Genomic DNA, 13,363 nt, shown 5'->3' on the forward strand with positions numbered 1-13,363 from the left:
GCGGTACAAGCCATTGAGAAAACTGATATATCCAGAAACTGGGTGTGTTAAGTGTTTTAACTCCATCAGAATGGACGTCGTGTTATCACCCGCTTGTGATGTCATTGCCTTTTCAAGTAAGTTCTCTTGCGTTGTGGACGAATTAGCTGTGACGGGTGGAATTTGCCGAGGTACATTTGCACACTTGCTTAAGAAAGAGGCTGACTCTTGCAGGTTCTCCAAAGGCAGCTTAGATTGACTCTACTTGGAAGTGATGTTGCAGACATCCAAGTAATTTGTACATTGCTGGCTCTCAGAGCACGTGGCCACCTTAATCTTGTTTGTGAAACTCTTCCAGTAGTTTCATTCAAAATGCCTTGGGACTTTTCAGTCAGTGCACGGGTTTACTGGAATTACAGGTTGTTGTCATTGGTGTGTTCGAAGATTCCTCGGTACTCATTCCTTCCCCAAACTACATACTCTGTACATACCTATCGCCTGGATATAGATTAAAGAAAGGAGTTTTATTGCAAATTGTTACCGTTTGCATCCATTTCACCTGTTCAAACTTTCCTTCCCTCTTAACTGTGATGTACTTCGTGTTTACTTTAAGAGAGCCGTGTCATTGAAATCTATTTCCTACTGAAGGACAGATTTTTCACGGGGTGATTCTATGGAATGAAGTGGGAGAAGAAGGTACAGTTAAAATGTTCAGTTTTGTTTTGGTTTAGAGATACAGCGCGGAAGCAGGCCCCTCGGCCCACTGATCCCGTGCCGACCAACGATCCTCATACACTAGCACTATCCTTCACGCCAGGGACAATTTACAATCTTTACCGAAGCTAATTTACCTACAAACCTGCACGTCTTTGGAGTGTGGGAGGAAGCCGGAACACCCGGAGAAAACCCACGCGGTCACGGGGAGAATGTACAAACTGTACAGGCAGCACCCATAATCAGGATTGAACCCGGGTCTCTGGCGCTGTATGGCAGCAACTCAACCGCTGCGCCACCGTGCCCCCCTATTTAAAGAGGTTTTGGATTGTAGAGGGATATGAGTTTAACGCAAGCAAATGGCGTTAAGCATAGTGGTCAGCATGGACTGGTTGGGCTGAAGGGTCTCTGTGCTATATTACTCTATACCTTTGATCTCCTGCCACAACTATTTACTGCAAGCAAAATGCCTTTCTTCTATCGCTCCACATGTTAGAAGCTGTAATGTGGCAACGGTGGTGCAGCCTTACAGAGCCAGCGTCCCGGGTGCGATCACGTCTAAGGGGCGCTGTCTGTATAAAGCTTGTACGTTCTCCCCGCGACCACGTGGGTTTTCTCCAGGTGTTTCGGTTTCCTCCCACACTCCAAAGACGTGCAGCTTTGTATGTTAAGGCTTTTGCAAACTGTCCCTGGTGTGTAGGATAGAACGAGTGCATGGGTGATCGATGGTCAGCGTGGACTAGGGCCGAAGGGCCTGTTTCCACGCTCTACCTCTTTTTTAAAAAAAACTCCTGACATCTTCCTCCTTCCTCCAGATGCATCATCTTACCACGGGACTTCCCCTCCGTGTTTCTGAAGATCTTTCAGTGATGCCCGCATGCATCCATGCCTCCATTTCTTCTGCCAACTTCCTGCAGATTCATGGCATGAAATAAAAGACGGAAAATTAAATACCGCAATTAAGCATATTTTTGTTTAAATTGTGATGGTTGTGTAATTTGAATCTCACTTAGCACACCCGCACCGCATATCATTTGTTTGATGCACTGTGCATTCACTTGACTCGGTATAATCAGGCCCTTTGACAAACCAGCGCACGTTTCAAATGGGCGGCTGCATGTGCTTGTTGCTTCTGCAGTGCATTCCCCGTTGTTTGTTTCCATTGTATGCAAAGTGTCTTTTTCAAAGTGACTAATTCGAACTTCTCCCAATTCAAAAGATAGACACAAAACGCTGAAGTGACTCAGCGGGGCAGGCAGCATCTCTGGAGAGAAGGAATAGGTGACGTTTTGGTTTGAGACTCTTCTTCAGACCCTAGGTGACGTTTCGGGTCGAGACCCTTCTCCAGACTTCAAATCTTGTGCAAGTTTGGGAAGCTTTAGCAAAATTTTTAAAAAAACAAAGTGCTGGAGGTACTCAGCGGGTCAGGCAGCATCTGCGAAGAGGAAGGACAGACCACATTTTGGGTCAGGGTGCTTCTGATGCAGGAGAGGAGAGGAGAGAAAGCTGGAAAAGAAAGGATATGGCAAAGCCTGGCGAGTGATAGGTGGATAGGCGAGGGGATAGACAATAGACAATAGACAATAGGTGCAGGAGGAGGCCATTCGGCCCTTCGAGCCAGCACCGCCATCCAATGTGATCATGGCTGATCATTCTCAATCAGTACCCCGTTCCTGCCTGCTCCCCATACCCCCTGACTCCGCTATCCTTAAGAGCTCTATCTAGCTGTCTCTTGAATGCATTCAGAGAATTGGCCTCCACTGCCTTCTGAGGCAGAGAATTCCACAGATTCACAACTCTCTGACTGAAAAAGTTGTTCCTCATTTCAGTTCTAAATGGCCTACCCCTTATTCTTAAACTGTGGCCCATTGTTCTGGACTCCCCCAACATTGGGAACATGTTTCTTGCCTCTAACGTGTCCAACCCCTTAATAATCTTATACGTTTCGATAAGATGTGTGGAGTACGTGACAAAGGAAGACCAAAGAAGACAAAAGGATCGCAGGGAAAGTGCCTGGGGAGGGGGTGGGGGTTGGGAGTGAAGGGATCAGCGAACCATGGAGTTTTGGAGGGAGGGATCTCCATGGTGAGCGGAGAGGGGTAGGGATGGGAAGATGTGACTGGTGATGGGATCGCGTTGTAGGTGGTGGAAACGTCAGAGAATGATGTGTTGGATGCGGGGGAGGGTGGAGTGAAGGGTGAGGACCAGAGAACTCTACCCTTGTCAATCTGGGGGGTGGGTGGGGGGGGGGGGGGGCGGGGGGGAGGAGCGAGAGCAGAGCTGCGGGACACAGAGGTGACACAGATCACGGCTCTACCCAGAGAAGCGTGGGGGGACCACATTTACTGAAGAAAGATGATGACATCTTCTGAGTTGAGGCCAGTTCATTGTTGAGGCCAGTTCATTAGCTATATTTAAGAGGGAGTTAGATGTGGCCCTTGTGGCTAAAGGGATCAGGGGGTATGGAGAGAAGGCAGGTACAGGATACTGAGTTGGATGATCAGCCATGATCATATTGAATGGCGGTGCAGGCTCGAAGGGCCGAATGGCCTACTCCTGCACCTATTTTCTATGTTTCTATGACATGGGACAGCAAAATTAAGAGCAGATGTGACGATGTAGAAATTGCATGAGGAAATGTGTAGATGTAGCATCAGATGCACAAAAATGATTTTTGGGTTTAATGCCAGGAGTAAAAAGTGCCATGTGTCTCAATTTGTCAATTTGTTCCTCGTTATCAGCAGAGCCAACGTGGTGATGTAATTTGTATTCAATGGCAATCCAAGTCAGTATATAAAACAAGAGACTTCTTGAGTCTGAAGAAGGGTCCCGACCCGCAAAGTCACCCCATCCTTTTTCTCCAAAGACGTTGCCTGACCTGCTGAATTACTCCAACACTTTGTGTTTATCCTTGGTATAAACCAGCATCAGCAGTTCTATGTTTCTATAAAATAAGAGATTTATTTGGTTTGGCAAAAAAAAAAAAAATTGCTCCTTGCATGCAAGGAATCTTGCATCACCATTAAATATTTGATGTGGGAACGTGTTGCTGCTAGATGCCAAAACAATGGATCCCATTCAATACCTCTAATGGCTTCACACAACCTCTGCATACCCCCATCCCTAGCTTCTTGTCTTCCCCAATTTTCGTCAGTAATGACTGCATCTCAGCTGCACAGATACTAAATCTGCATTTTGCTCTCTCGCCCTCTTGGTAACGTAGTTTAGTTTAGTTTAGAGATACAGGCCCTTCGGCCCACCGAGTCCGTACCGACCAGCACATCAACACAAGCCTACACGCACTAGGGACAATTTACACTTATTCCAAGTATACAAACCCAAGCCAATTAACCTGCAAACCTGGACGTCTTTGGAGTGTGGGAGGAAAGCAAAGATTTTGGAGAAAACCCACGCGTCACGGGGAGAACGTACAAACTCCGTACAGACAGCACCCGTGGTCAGATTGAACCTGGGTCTCTGACGCTGTAAGGCAGCAACTCCACCGCTGCGCCACCGTGCCGCCCTTCATGCTTGTTTTTGCAAGTGTAAGTCTCATTGTTTCAGCCATATTTCAGGTCGGGACCCTTCTTCAGACTCATCCCCTCCATAGATGCTGCCTGACCCACTGAGTTACTCCAGCGCTTTATGTTTTGCTTCAGATTTCAGCACCTGCTGTTTCTTGTCTCTAGAAGTCACATTGTATGGTTCAGAAAAGATTAATGAGGATGTTGCCAGGACTAGAGGGTCTGAGCTATAGGGGTTGGTTGAGTAGGCTGGGACTCTATTCCTTGGAGCGCAGGAGGATGAGGAGTGATCTTATTGAGGTGTATAAAATCATGACAGGAATCAATCGTGTAGGCGCACAGAGTCTCGTGCCCAGTAAGGTGAATCGAGTACCAGGGGACATAGGTTTATGGTGAAGGGGACAAGATTTAATAGGAATCTGAGGGGTAACTTTTTCACGCAAAGGGTGGTGGGTGTATGGAACAAGCTGCCAGAGGAGGTAGTTGAGGTTGGGACTAACCCAACGTTGAAGAAACAGTTAGACAGGTACATGGATAGGACAGGTTTGGAGGGATATGGACCAAATGCAAGCAGGTGGGACTAGTGTAGCAGGGACATGTTGGCTGCTGTGGGCAAGTTGGGCCGAAGGACCTGTTTCCATACTCCATCTTTCTTTCGTATGTCAACTACAACAATCAAAAGTGGCAATTGGTGCTTCAGAGTGCCGTAGTTGACGCTATGCTGCAAATTTTGCCAGTTCCATAGAACTACCCAGGGTGGACGAGGAGGGCATAAAGCAGCTCCTGCCCCTCCATACTCTGTATCTCTGTGACTCTATTGTAAAGCTTTCTTTAGAAACCTGCATCCGGCCTGTTTACAACCAATGCATACCGAGGAAGCGGTTAAAGAGAAGCAGACAGGATCCTGGCATTTATAAATAGAAGCAGAGTGTTCAAGAGCTGGGAAGTCAGGATGAGCCTTCATGACTAACAAGTTTGACCTTCGCCGGAGTATTGTGTTCGGCTCTGGGCACCACATGTCAGGAAAAGGGAGGTGTTAATCCAGGCTCACTAGAAGCTTAAATAGGCTGACGAGTAAGGATGTTTTGCCATCAACGAAGGGGTCAGCATCTGGGAGGTATCTGAAATCCAAGAGAGTTGAGAAAGTCCGAACTTCTTAAAAATTGTGTGGGTGAACACTGTTTGTTTTGATGTACACCGATCAGCCAAAACATTATGACCACTGCCAGGCAAAGTGAATAACATTGGTTATCTTGGCACAATGGCACCTGTCAAGGGGTGGGATATATTAGTCAGCAAGTGAACAGTCAGTTCTTGAAGTTGATGTGTTGGATGCAGGAGAAATGGGCAGGAGTAAAAGACCTGAGCGACTTTGACAAGGGCCAAATTGTTATGGTCAGACGACTGGGTCAGAGCATCTCTGAAACGGCAAGGCTTGTGGGGTGCTCCCGGTCAGCAGTGGTGAGTGCCTGCCGACAGTGGTCTGGTAGCTCCCCCTCCCACTCTCAATCTGACCTTTCTGTCATGGGCCTCCTCCAGTGTCATAGTGAGGCCCACCGCAAATTGGAGGAACAGCACCTCATATTTCGCTTGGGCAGCTTACAGCGGTATGAACATTGACTTCTCTAACTTTAGATAGCTCCTTTGTCCCTCTCTTCCCCTCCACCTTCCCAGTTCTCCCACTGTCTTCCTGTCTCCACCTATATCCTTTCTTTGTCCCGCCCCCCTGACATCAGTCTGAAGAAGGGTCTCGACCCATTCCTTCCCTCAGTAGATGCTGCCTGACCCGCTGAGTTACTCCAGCATTTTGTGATACCTTCGATTTGTACCAGTATCTGCAGTTATTTTCCTACACATATAAATATTAATTATATATTAACAATATATAGTTAGCGAACGTAGGTATATAACATTTGGTGATCCGTGGGTATCCACTAGTCTCTGCCTGTCACCCTAAATAAGACCAATTTGTTCCTTCTCTGCTGTAGACTATCAGCCAATTTTCTGTGTCAACCTATGTGTATAGCTTTGCATATTAATCTCTTGCATCCAAAAATGCCATCACTAATAGTTCTTCCTTATCTCGAAAACTCCAGTAAGTTTGTCAAACACGATTTCTCTTTCACTAATCCATGTTGACTTTATCTAATCCTGTGGATATTTTCTAGGAAGATAGACACAAAATGCTGGCGTAACTCAGCGGGACAGGCAGCATCTCTGGAGAGAAGGATTGGGTCGTGCTAGGTGTTCTGTTCTCACCTCCCTCATTCTTCTGGTTTCTTGTACTTTTCTTACGACTGATGTTGGACTGAACAGTCTATAGTTCCCTGTATGCTCTCTTCCTCCTTTTGTAAACAGTATGTTTAAATTTGGCACTCTTCCATCTTCATAATCTATAGAATGTTGGTTAGATGATAACCAAAGCATTCATTGTTTCTATGGAAAGCTCTTTTAGTTCTCTGAGGCTTTTCTGGATTTCGGTCCCATTAATTCCTCCAGCATTTCTATCTATTGCTAATTTCCTTTTAGCTCCTTTTCCGTCTAAACACAAAGTAACTGTAAAACATTTTCCTTCACATCAGCAACTATTTGTGTTCTCTTTGGTGAGGGCCAATGGAAAGTGTCTGTTTAACTGCTCTTGATCCCCATTATAAACTCACCACCTCCCTCTGCTCTTACTTTTGTCTCCATTGATCTGTTTTTATTTCTGGCAGCATGGATCTGTTGTGCCTAATGGCCCGTTTCAGGGCTCCAGATTCCACACAAGGCCTTGCAGGGAATGGCCATAGTTGCTGTTGTGAAGGCAAATGTTTCAATCGTGTTTGTCGGCACTGGGCCTGTTTAGAAGAATGAGGGGGGGGACTTCATTGAAAAGTACCGAATAGTGAAAGGCTTGGATAGAGTGGATGTGGAGAGGATGTTTCCACTAGTGGGAGAGTCTAGGACTAGAGGTCATAGCCTCAGAATTAAAGGACGTTCCCTTAGGAAGGAGATGAGGAGGAATTTCTTTAGTCAGAGGGTGACGAATCTGGAATTCCTTGCCACAGAAGATTGTGGAAGCCAAGTCAATTGGTATTTTTACGGCAGATATAGATAGATTCTTGATTTGTACGGGCGTCAGGGGTTATGGGGAGAAGGCAGGAGAATGGGGTTAGGAGGGAGAGATAGATCAGTCATAATTGAATGGCGTAGACTTGATGAGCCGAATGGCCTAATTCTGCTCTGATGTACTGAGGTACATTGAAAAGCTTTTGTTGCGCGCTAACCAGTCAGGTGATCTATTCTACATCTTCCTTGAACTTCATCCGCTTTGATCTCTCGTTGCCACACCTTACCCATCCATATCTCTGTATCTCCCTCTCCCCTGACTCTCAGTCTGAAGAAAAGTCTCAACCCAAAATGTCACCTATTCCTTCTATCCAGAGGTGCTGCCGGTCCCGCTGAGTTACTCCAGCATTTTGTGTCTATCTTCAGTGGAAGTACTGGACATGGTTGCAATCACGCCATCCTCAGAGTACAGATACATGATAATGCTGCTGTTGGACTAAAGGTTCAAAGGCGTGGAGCGATTGTAATGCGTGATGCAGATCCACTTTGACCATTGGTGACCAGGGGGACCAATGGTGACCGGTGAGTCGTGGGAATGCCCATGTCTTTGAATACAATGCTCTTTGTACTAATTGGAAGCTTGCCTATTTTGTTGTATTATGTAAAATTTGTTTCTCTACTGGTGATGCCTTTTTTGTAAAAACCGGAAAGCAACAGCCCTGATCCTTGGCCTTCTGTGTGAAATTGATCACGCTGAAGTTCTCTTTGTGCAGTGTATCGTTTCTTTGTAAGGAAGAGCTAAGCCTAGGTTAATATAGAGCATGAACGGTAGTTCACCAGAGCAGTAGGGAGAGAAGACAAGGCCTGGACTGGAGGGGATGTAAGTCAGGGCATGACTTCAACAGGCAAACAATATCTCCATTGAACAAGCTCCCAGAATAAATGGTGAATACATATAACATTCAAAGGCAAGTTAAGTTGATTTTGGCATGTAGTATAAAAAGGAATCAGAGATCGGTTGTAAGGTGAATGTTGGATTTTTGATGAGGAGCAGGTGAATTTTGACCTAATCTTTCTGCCACCTGACTTTACCTGGTATTCTGTCTGGTTCTGAACGATGTTTGGTTCCCACGAAAACTCAACTCCCTCTCGATGTTTTCAATACATCACGTGACAACCTGGAAGGCAAAACTAAATGAACATTGGGTAAGGGTAATGAAAGAGACAAGGTAAATGTGGATGAGCACTTTGGGTGGATTGACATCGGCTTTGGATGAGGTTTAACATCTAATTGAAAAGAGAAAGAGTTCCTACTAAGATTTTATGAAAAATTGGATGTGAGGACATTTTATAAATGGACAATAGACAATAGACAATAGGTGCAGGAGTAGGCCATTCGGCCCTTCGACCCAGCACCGCCATTCAATGTGATCATGGCTGATCATTCACAATCAGTACCCCGTTCCTGCCTTCTCCTCATACCCCCGGACTCCGCTATCTTTAAGAGCTCTATCTAGCTCTCTCTTGAAAGCATCCAGAGAATTGGCCTCCACTGCCTTCTGAGGCAGAGAATTCCACAGATTTACAACTCTCTGACTGAAAAAGTTTTTCCTCATCTCCGTTCTAATGGAGCATGAGTTAGCTTTGGTAAGGTTCGAGTATTCGCACCATGTCATTACTTTTGATGTAAAGATAAGCATGAAGTGATTACATTTCAGAGGATAAGCAGATTTTTTTCAAAGTGTGAAGGAAACCGTAAATCGATGCTATTAAATTGATTGGTAAAATGGCTGACGATGGATCATCAATAAAATGGTAAAATCAATAACGATGGATTTTAGTCTTCCAAAAAATGTATTTTCAAACATAATTATTTAATTATCTAATTATCAAAGTTATTTTTTTTAATTTTCTGATGGAAGGTACATGGATAGGACAGGTTTGGAGGGTTATGGACCAAGCGCAGGCAAGTGGGACTCGGGTAGCTGGGACGGGTGTGGGCGAGTTGGGCCGAAGGGCCTGTTTCCACACTGTATCACTCTTTGACTCTGACTCTATAAAGTTTAACAAAAATCACTGCCCTCAAGGAATACATCACATTGAAGCTAATTGCCTAATGAGTACCTAAATTACAATATTTCCTGATGTATCATTACTACTTGGATAAGTTTCCTTATTGCCCAAAAAGAAACACCATTTAAGATCTGCTTTATGGACCAAACATAATTGGTCAACGAAAAGTTGACAGGGTAAGTAGTTTAGCTTAATTTTAAGATAGCATTTAATAAAGTATAAGATTTATAAAATGTTTTGTCGCCAGCATCTCTAGGAAAGGTGCAAAGGTATTAAAAGTATCCATTTCTCGTCTACTTTTAATGCTGGGCATACTTGAAACAATGATGTTTATTTAATCATCTGGTGTAGCGCGTCGATAAAGGCAAGGAGCCAGGTATTTCGAGAAGGTATATTTTATTGTATAACAGGTATCAGACGGGTCTAGTCTGCCGGAATGGCTTGGCGCCCAAACCTTGTCCTTATATACCTGGTCCCGGACCGCCTCCCTGGACTGGTCCATTCCCGTGCCGAGGGGTCGGTAGAAGTATGGCCCGACCCTTGGGAGCCGCCATAGTACCCCCCCCCCAGACCTTTGGGAGCTGCCACACTGGCATGTTTATAATATGCGCGCATGGCAACTTTTAAATTATTGTACAGACATCCATGAGTGTTTCTGATGGTTACCAGCTTATTCCCTGTTTAATGAGTATGAAGGAACTGCAGATGCTGGTTTAAACCGAAGATGGACACAAAATGCTGGAGTAACTCAGCGGGACAGGCAGCATCTCTGGAGAGATGGCCCATTCCTTGTGTCAATCCCTGTTTAAAGACTCATTGGGTTTGAATTCCAAAGATGTTGGTTGTGACCCAGTACCTTGTGGAAGCGTCTATTACTAACCTTGACCAGTGAAACTCAGTGAGTGTGAGTTGTTGTGTACGAAGGAACTGCAGGTGCTGGTTTAAACTGAAGGTAGACACAAAAAGCTGGAGTAACTCAGCGGGACAGGCAGCATCTCTGGAGAGAAGGAAGGGGTGACGTTTCAGGTCGATACCTTTTCTTCAGACTGTGCGGTGTATTGCAGCTTAAACTCATTCTGTTGTCACCTGATACTGAAGATCATATTTCCTGCAGGGCTTGTCTGTTAAGGGATCAGCAATTGGAACATTGCCCTCCAACCTAATCCAAGAGTGATTAATTTAAATGCAGTGTCTTATGTCATAGCTTATTGTAACTCACGAACACAAAGGGCCAAACCTGGAATTTAGCTGGATTACATGAACGTTTTCAGTTAATACGCCATATGTTTCCCACATTGAAGGAGGCCATTTGGCCCAGTGATTCTATGCCAGGTCACGGAGCAACCCCAGTACTTTTTAGCTCCAACCAACTCTTCCAACACCACTACCACCCTGATATTCCCATCAACACGCTCCAGATACTAACACCTATACACACGGGGGAAATTTAGTGGCCAATAAACCTACCATCCTGCGTATCTTTGGTGCACCAATGTTTCTTTTTACATGGTAGACACAAAATGCTGGAGTAACTCAGAGGGACCAAGGCAGCATCTCTCAAGAGAAGAAATGGGTGATGTTTCAGGTTGGGACCCTATCTTGGTGGCAGCCAGATCAATGGAAATAGTTAAGGCGGAGGAAGATAAATATTTGAAGAATGGAGGACGATGGGGAATTGGCACAGAGAGGCATTGAGGGGCAGCGTGGTCATATTGAATGGCAGGCCAGGCTTGAGGGGCCGAGTGGCCTACTCAAGTCGTCAAGTCAAATTTATTTGTCACATACACATTCACGATGTGCAGTGAAATGAAAGTGGCAATGCCTGCGGGTTGTGCACAAAAAAGAATTACAGTTACAGCATATAAATAAAGTTAATAAGTTACTATTAGTGTCGACAAAAATTTAGTCTCTGGGGTTATAAAAGTTGACAGTCCTGCTGGCCTGTGGGAAGAAGCTCCGTCTCATCCTCTCCGTTACACCAAATGGTATTGGGGGTAGGGTACTGACATGGATAGAAAATTGGTTGACAGACAGAAAGCAAAGAGTGGGGATAAATGGGTCCCTTTCGGAATGGCAGGCAGTGACCAGTGGGGTACCGCAAGGTTCGGTGCTGGGACCCCAGCTATTTACGATATACATTAATGACTTAGACGAAGGGATTAAAAGTACCACTAGCAAATTTGCAGATGATACTAAGTTGGGGGGTAGTGTGAATTGTGAGGAAGATGCAATAAGGCTGCAGGGTGACCTGGACAGGTTGTGTGAGTGGGCGGATACATGGCAGATGCAGTTTAATGTAGATAAGTGTGAGGTTATTCACTTTGGAAGTAAGAATAGAAAGGCAGATTATTATCTGAATGGTGTCAAGTTAGGAGGAGGGGGAGTTCAACGAGATCTGGGTGTCCTAGTGCATCAGTCAATGAAAGGAAGCATGCAGGTTCAGCAGGCAGTGAAGAAAGCCAATGGAATGTTGGCCTTCGTAACAAGAGGAGTTGAGTATAGGAGCAAAGAGGTCCTTCTACAGTTGTACCGGGCCCTGGTGAGACCGCACCTGGAGTACTGTGTGCAGTTTTGGTCTCCAAATTTGAGGAAGGATATTCTTGCTATGGAGGGCGTGCAGCGTAGGTTCACTAGATTAATTCCCGGAATGGCGGGACTGTCGTATGTTGAAAGGCTGGAGCGATTGGGCTTGTATACACTGGAATTTAGAAGGATGAGGGGGGATCTTATTGAAACATATAAGATAATTAGGGGATTGGACACATTAGAGGCAGATAACATGTTCCCAATGTTGGGGGAGTCCAGAACAAGGGGCCACAGTTTGAGAATAAGGGGTAGGCCATTTAGAACGGAGATGAGGAAGAACTTTTTCAGTCAGAGGGTGGTGAAGGTGTGGAATTCTCTGCCTCAGAAGGCAGTGGAGGCCAGTTCGTTGGATGCTTTCAAGAGAGAGCTGGATAGAGCTCTTAAGGATAGCGGAGTGAGGGGGTATGGGGAGAAGGCAGGAACGGGGTACTGATTGATAGTGATCAGCCATGATCGCATTGAATGGCGGTGCTGGCTCGAAGGGCTGAATGGCCTACTCCTGCACCTATTGTCTATTGTCTATTGTCTATTGAAACGCGGAACAGGTTTGGCATCATCTGTGGGAAAGAAAATGCAGAGTTAATGGTTTAGGTCAAAGGCCCCCTTCATTAGATGTGAGATTACAAACTCAGTTATCGTGAGATTGGGGGGAGGGATGTTTTGGACAAAGAGAACATCTCTGACAGGGTGAGGACATATCTGAGGAAGGGTGTGCTGGCACTGGAGAGGGTCCAGAGGAGATTTTAGTTTAGTTTAAAGATACAGTGTGGAAACAGGCCCTTCGGCCCACCGGGTCCGCGCCGACCAGCGATCTCCACATATTAACGCTATCCTGCGCACACTAAGGCCAATTTTTACATTTACCAAGCCAATTAACCTACAAACCCGTACGCCTTTGGAGTGTGGGACGAAACCGAAGATCCTGGAGAAAACCCACGCAGGTCACGGGGAGAACGTACAAACTCCGTACAGACAGCACCCGTAGTCAGGATCGAACCCGGATCTCCGGCGCTGCATTTGGTGTAAGACAGCAACTCTACCACTGCCCAAGTTTACAAGAATGATCACGGGGAAGATTGGGTTAACGTATGATGAGCATTTGATGGCACTGAGCCTCTACTCGCTGGAGTTTAGAAGGATGAGGGGGGGATCTCATTGAAACTTACTGAATAGTGAAAGGCTTGGATAGAGTGGATGTGGAGAGGATGTTTCCATTAGCGGGAGAGTCTAGAACGAGAGGGCATAGCCTCAGAATAAAAGGACGTACATTTAGAAAGGAGATGAGGAATTTCTTTAGTCAGAGGGTGATGAATCTGTGGAATTGATTGCCGCAGACGGCTGTGGAGGCCGTCATTGAATCTACGTCATTTTAAGATGTAGATTGCCAGATACTTGATTAGTAAGGGTGCTTGGGGTGATGGGGAGAAGGCAGGAGAATG

At 45.6% G+C, this 13,363-nt stretch overlaps 1 protein-coding gene across 1 annotated transcript in view; it reads left to right on the plus strand.

Moving 5' to 3' along the window:
• Nucleotides 1-13,363, plus strand: part of LOC144596785 (ras and Rab interactor 2-like) — a 145,211-nt gene that overhangs the window by 42,733 nt on the left and 89,115 nt on the right. The window lies entirely within an intron of this gene.

This window comes from Rhinoraja longicauda, chromosome 9 (assembly GCF_053455715.1).
Source record: "Rhinoraja longicauda isolate Sanriku21f chromosome 9, sRhiLon1.1, whole genome shotgun sequence".
NCBI lineage: Eukaryota > Metazoa > Chordata > Chondrichthyes > Rajiformes > Arhynchobatidae > Rhinoraja > Rhinoraja longicauda.